The sequence below is a fragment of the Silurus aristotelis genome, assembly GCF_946808225.1.
Source record: "Silurus aristotelis genome assembly, chromosome: 2".
NCBI lineage: Eukaryota > Metazoa > Chordata > Actinopteri > Siluriformes > Siluridae > Silurus > Silurus aristotelis.
Genome location: NC_139575.1, coordinates 15,711,388 through 15,717,957, shown reverse-complemented (window position 1 = coordinate 15,717,957; position 6,570 = coordinate 15,711,388).

Here is a 6,570-nt window from a genome sequence, read left to right as displayed (position 1 = left end):
TTGGTAATAACATGGTGGATAACTAAACTGTGCAATTTTAAAAATTGTTGAATGTTACTGATTATATATGGTTCTTTACTGGACCAGCTGTCTCTTTTGTGTTCTTTTGTTTTTTCCCATGGTAATGGATGACATATGACATGTGTGCAATCTTATATTTATACCTCATGGAAACACAACATGAATGAAGGCAACAATGATTCCTGGGGACGGAGAGCAAATGAAAAGGAATATGCTAATCAAGCAAGACAGTTTTATTTAAAATATTCTCTAGGGGTGTCAATAACTTTTGCACACATTTATAGTTTTATTAAATATTTCATAAAATTATTTTGAACTATTTCTAGTTAGAATGATTTCCAATTATGTATATTTACTAATGATAAACAAATAAAATTATTTGTTCTATTCTGTTAAGTGGAGAATTTGAATTATTGTGTGTAAAGTTTATTATATGTATATATTGTATCTTCATAAATGTAAATAATTTTCTTTGTCATGGCATACATATTGCAGACAAAGCAGGAACACTCATCTCATAGTTATGTAAATGGATATGCATAAAATTATGATTTCATTATATGTACATGTTCCTTGTAATAGAAAATGAATCATTTAATGATCTTCCTCTTTCTTTCCCTGTGTGTATGTGTGTGTGTGTGTGTGTGTGTGTGTGTGTGTGTGTGTCTCTCTCTTTCTCTCTCTCTCTCTCTCTCTCTCTCTCTCTCTCTCTCTCTCTCTCTCTGTCCTCTCTCTCCCCTGGCTCAGTGGTGCATGTAGACTCCTTGGAGTGCCGTCATACCTGCCTCTCCCGCCGAGGCCCATACGGAGTGAGAGAATGAGGGAATGAGAGAAGGGAGGGAGGGGGTGAGAGAGGAATCCGTGATCTGCTATCAAGCGTTCAGGAGAGCGGAGCTGGCGGTAAGATTGATGACACCCTCCGGAAGAAACAAAAGATGGGCGCGCGGTGAGCAGCCGCTCATGAGCCCTGATAGACTCGTCTCTTAATAAACATCACTGATATGTCAGCCACGCCGTGTTTCACCCAAAACAGCTCTCAGCGCTAGTGAGAGGGAGTCAGGAATGGCTCACGCACACACACATACATATTCTCACTGCAAATATGAACACCCTGCTGCTCACTGCTGCTCAGATAGTCAGGATGCAGCATTGTGTGCAGAGTCACTGGAATAGAACGGCACGTGCCACATTATGAGGATTAATTCAAGATCATTTGCACCCAAAGCCACGAAGCACTTTCAGTGTCAGTGTGTCAGAAGTGAGACTTCCAAAACACTGAGGTGCTGCAGCCTTAAATGAAGACAGATGATCTTGAAAAGTCTTGGGACTTCTAAATTGAATCAGCCGTTTGCACTAGGCTGGTAATCTTTAACTCGTTCCTTGAAAATCCCACTGAATGCTGATTTCGGGTATGAAGAGTTTATAGCTGCGGTCTTTTGTGAAGTGATCACAGCTATGCTTACTCCATGTAAAGGTTATATTCTCAAAAATGTGATTTTTGAATAGTCCCCAGAGAGAGGTTTAAAGTAATGGTGCATTTGGAGTGCACTTGAAATAGCTAGGGTTAGGTGTCTAACTGCTAGAAAGTTGACTTGGGTCAATTACATTTGATCCGAAAATGGCATGTTAAGTGCAATGTATGTGTGCACTTGCCTTATGCTGCTATATTTTTCATTCAAAGTAATAGCAAGGTATAGTCTCAAAAACTGTTCAAATAATCCATTATAATACCTTAGATAAGACAGTCAAGTCATTGTTTTTGTAAACATCCGTTTGAAACGGCCATATAAATGGATTCTGTGTGTATTTTCCCTCGAGGTGCCCTGTGTAAGCTTTATTACTCCAGAATACACTGCATATCATAAGCTGTAGGAGAGATGGGCCCGTTAAGCTGTTTATAATAAAACGATTATATGAGGATTCACACTAACAGGCTGGGCCTCGTCAATTTTCATGATCAAAATAAAGTTTAACGATAGAAACAGAGTTTCTTCCTGGGCGACATAAACACTTCTAACTACAGTGGCATTTGTTCTCTAAATCAAAACAAAAGATCCTGAGCAATATGAGATGGGAGTAATTATTACTTGCATCTGCGCAAGGAACACAAGGAGCAACCTTTTGGGATAGTGAAACACTTTGGCTGGTTATTCTGGAAAAATAAACATGAAGAACCCATCAGAGGTTGGTCGATATCGGACATTATTTTGCAGACAGAGAACGAAAGAAGAGGAAGACTAGAACCCGCCAAGCAACCACAGCTCAGAAAGACGAAAACATTTCACTGCAAACCCCTGCCAGCTTTATGGAGTCTACTATTTACAATATTCTGTATTTTCACGATAAAAAATGTTGTATCTGTCACGATTCTATCTCCCAGACTCCCCCTCTACACTGTATAATGCCTTGTTAAAGCCAGCCGTGTGTGAAATGGTGTTTTGAAATAAATGAAACCGACCAGGAAGGCCGGGGAGTGGAGGGGGTGGATATTGCCGTGTCAAGCTGACAGGCAGGCAGTGAAAATGTAACAAGTGCCATCATCTTAAGGAAAAACGGGATTAAATAAAAGAGAAAAAAAACACCCTGCACACATGCGCGTCTCCTGAGCTCATATTGACATGTTGGCGGCAGGCCATTCTTCACTGTCTCATCAAGACAAAGCATTATGGGAGATCAGGCCGGCTGTGCGTCACACAGAGGCCTCCGTTCTGCTTTGTGTGGATCTCCAACATTCCTCGAACCACAGCAAAGCCATTGAGGGGGAGCAAGCTGTCAGCTGGAGTTTGGAAATGAAAATTTGGAGAAAGTTTGCAGTGAGAGGCAAGACATAATCTCACAATTTCAATGAGAATTTTTATGAGACTTCATTGAGATGACTTTGATGTCAAATCAAGAGCCATTTATTGTTAATCAGTGAAAGCACACTTTCACATTAATTTGTGATCAGTGTTTAACTGAAGCTCCCCGGAGGCAAACATTTAAAGTGACACTTCACTTTTAGCTGTTAAATATAAGAGTGTCCAGATATGTAACATGTAACAGTATCATAAATTTATACTGTCATACAGCTGCTTCAGAATCTTTCTGTCTCTTGTTTCAATAAACAAGCACCCATTTTATAAGTAATTCTAAAAATTCTAAAAAATGTGTTGTTTTTGTATAGGACATAAATATTTAACATAATTTGACATATTTTAATATCACTCTGTCTATCCATGGCTGAAGTAAGGAAAAATCTGCAAATTTAACCCATGGAGGTCTGCTGGACTAGACAACATTCCTGGCAGAGTGCTTAGGGAATGTGCAGAACAGCTAGCAGATGTCTTCACTGAAATCTTCAAGACAACGACCATCGTCCCTGTGCCAAAGAAGTCTATAGTCTCATGCCTCTATGACTATCATCCTGTTACACTCACACCCATTGTAATGAAGTGCTTTGAGAGGCTCATCATGAGGCACATGAAGACCCAACTACCACCCTCACTGTGACACAGTTTGAAAGATACGCAAACTGCATGGGGTCCCCATGCAGTTTGCGTATCTTCCAAACTGTTTCACTAACAATGCCATCGCCAAGACCCTACATCTGGCCCTCACCCAGCACACCCGGCTGTGTGCTCAGTCCACTGCTGTTCATGCTGCTGACTCACGCCTGTGTAGCAATGCACAGTTTGAACCACATCATCAAGTTTGCAAATTACAAGACCGTGGTGGGTCTCAAGAATGATGAGTCAGCTTACAGAGAGGAGGTACAACAATTGAACCTTGACAAAACCAAGAGATGGTTGTTGATTTTAAGAGAACACAGAGCTGACATTCTCCACTGAACATCGATGGATCCTCCGTAGGTGATCATCTGGCGAGGAACTTCATCTGGTCACTCAAAACCAGCTCCATCAGCAAGAAAGCCAGCAGCGTCTCTACTTTCTAAAAAAGCTGAGAAAAGCCCACCTTTTTCCCTCCATCTTAACCATGTTCTACAGAGGGACCATCGAGAGCATCCTGAGCAGCTGCATCACTGCCTGGTTTAAGAACTGCACCTTCTAGGATTGCAAGACCCTACAGTGGATAGTGAGGACAGCCGAGAAGATCACTGGAGTCTCTCTCTCCTCTATCAATGACATTTACACCACACGCTGCATCCGCAAAGCTAACAGCATTGTGGACCCCACACACACCTTACACAAAATCTGCATTCTCCTGCCATCAGGAAAAAAGGTTCTGAAGCATACAGGCCTCACATCCAGACTGTGCAACAGTTTTTTCCCTCAAGCCATCAGGCTCCTCAACCCACAGAACTGAACTGAAACTCCTGCACACACACACACACACACACACACACACACACACACACACACACACACACACACACACACTCATTCAACTGTGTTACTAAACTGTTACAACCTAAATTTAAACACACACTCAATACTCATTTCAATTCCCACACATCTACTGTATGTCTTCAGCATCACTCATATTATATTATAATCAAATGATGCTCTTTAGGGCTCTTTTTTGCTCTTTAGGTTTTGCACACCTCTTGATTGCTGCTTTCGCTGTTTTTGCACAACATTGGGTTTATGTTTTCAAATGCACTCTTGTTTATAGTTCTCCTTTGCACATTGTATAAAATATACAGCAGGTTTACTATTATATGTTTTGTGTATATGTCCTGTATAGTCTGGTGCACTGGTGTCTTTTGTCTTGCACTGTTTGCACTAGGTTGCACACAACACACTTTATGTGGCCAGGACAACGGACTTTAGTCCTTAGCTCTGTTTTCTGTATGTAGCTCTATGTTGTGTGATGTAGTTCTTTGTTGTGTGATGTAGCACCAGGGTTCTAGAGAAACGTTGTCTCATTTCACTGTGTACGGGGTCAGCTATATATGGTTGAAATGACAATAAAAGCTTCTTGAAATGACTTGACTTGAACATCAAAATAACAATATAAACAACAGAGAACAAATAGGCATAAAGCTCTGGAAGGAAAACATGAGCCTTTAAGATTTAAACATGGAGAGGGAGACTATATTGTTATTTATATGTATACAGTAATACATTATTTATATTAAGTCACTAGATTATAATTTTTTAGAGAAATAAAATTTTATAGTGCTGAACAAAGTGTGGACATATATACAGTATACCACAGACTGATCATAGAAAACATCTGTGGTGCGGGATCAGTTCAGGTGCATTAACAAATCTCACACGCCCATGTAATACGCTAATCAGCAGCGTAGCATCTCTTGAAGTAGAACACACCTACAGCACTTACTGTCTGGTTCAGTGCCAATTATTTCCGGTATATTTATGACGACATTGGATTAGAGTGCTGTCAATTTCACAATCCTCAACGCCATTGGATCAGACTGCTGTCAATTTCACAGCTTAAACAGGAGAAGCGCGATTTCGTAGGCTGCAGACCATGTCTTTGTTTATTATAAGTATTAATTTTAATTATAAGCCTATAAATAAGTTAATGTATGTTGAAAGCTCTTTAGAATTGGTGCTTAGTTGCGTTTAAAATAGAAATCGCTCTGTTACGTTTCTTCCTGTTGTTTTAAAGATTAAAGACACAATCACTTTCCCAAATAATCTGCAGTATAATGTGATGTTTTTAATAATGTTAGCGTTGTGACACTTATGTATGATGTAGAATAGTAAATACATGTTTGTATTTAATAAACAAACGTTTTTGCGTGACAGTCTTATGTTTTATTTTTGTTTGCAATGTCCAATAACAGCCTCACAATCAGCAGATGAAAAATGGCTATTAAATAGACTATTTGTGTAATATTGATGAGATGTTAGAGGTTTGTTTATTTTTAGACAGAATTTTTTTGGGAAAAATGCAAAGGGGACAAAGTCACCAGTGTCCAGTCAATTTTTATTTCATCCCACTTGTGTTGGGGCACATGACTTTACCAATATGACCCCCCTGACTGGTTCTTGGTCCCCACTGTGCCAACCCATTAAAATAAATCCTAGAATTGACCCTGGTACACCCTTCTCAAATTTTCTCAAGAGACAATACTATAGAAATTAAACTTAGATATAGTTTAGAGTAGTCAGTGTGCAGCTTGTGTAGCAGTATTGATTTACTGTTCTCTAAAAATAACTTCACATACAGCCATTATACAGCAACAGAAGTAGGTACACCCTGAGTGAACATGTCAAAACGGTGTCCACAGTGTCAATATTTAATGTGAGCACCATTGGAATTGTTTGTTGGAACAGGTTGTTGCTGGGATCCTCTTCCACACCTCCATAATGACATCACGGAGCTGCTGGATGTCAGACACATGGCGCTTCTCCACCTTTCGCTTGAGGATCCCCACAGGGGCTCAATAGGGTTCAGGTCTGGAGACATACTTGGCTAATCTATCACCTTCACCGTCAGCTTCCTCAGCAAAGCAGTTGTCATCTTGGTGGTGTGTTTGGGGTCGTTATCATGTTTGAAAACTGCTGTTCTGCAAAGTTTCTAAAGGGAGGGAATCATGTTTGAATGTCAGAATGCCACAGTATATGTGGAAATCCATGT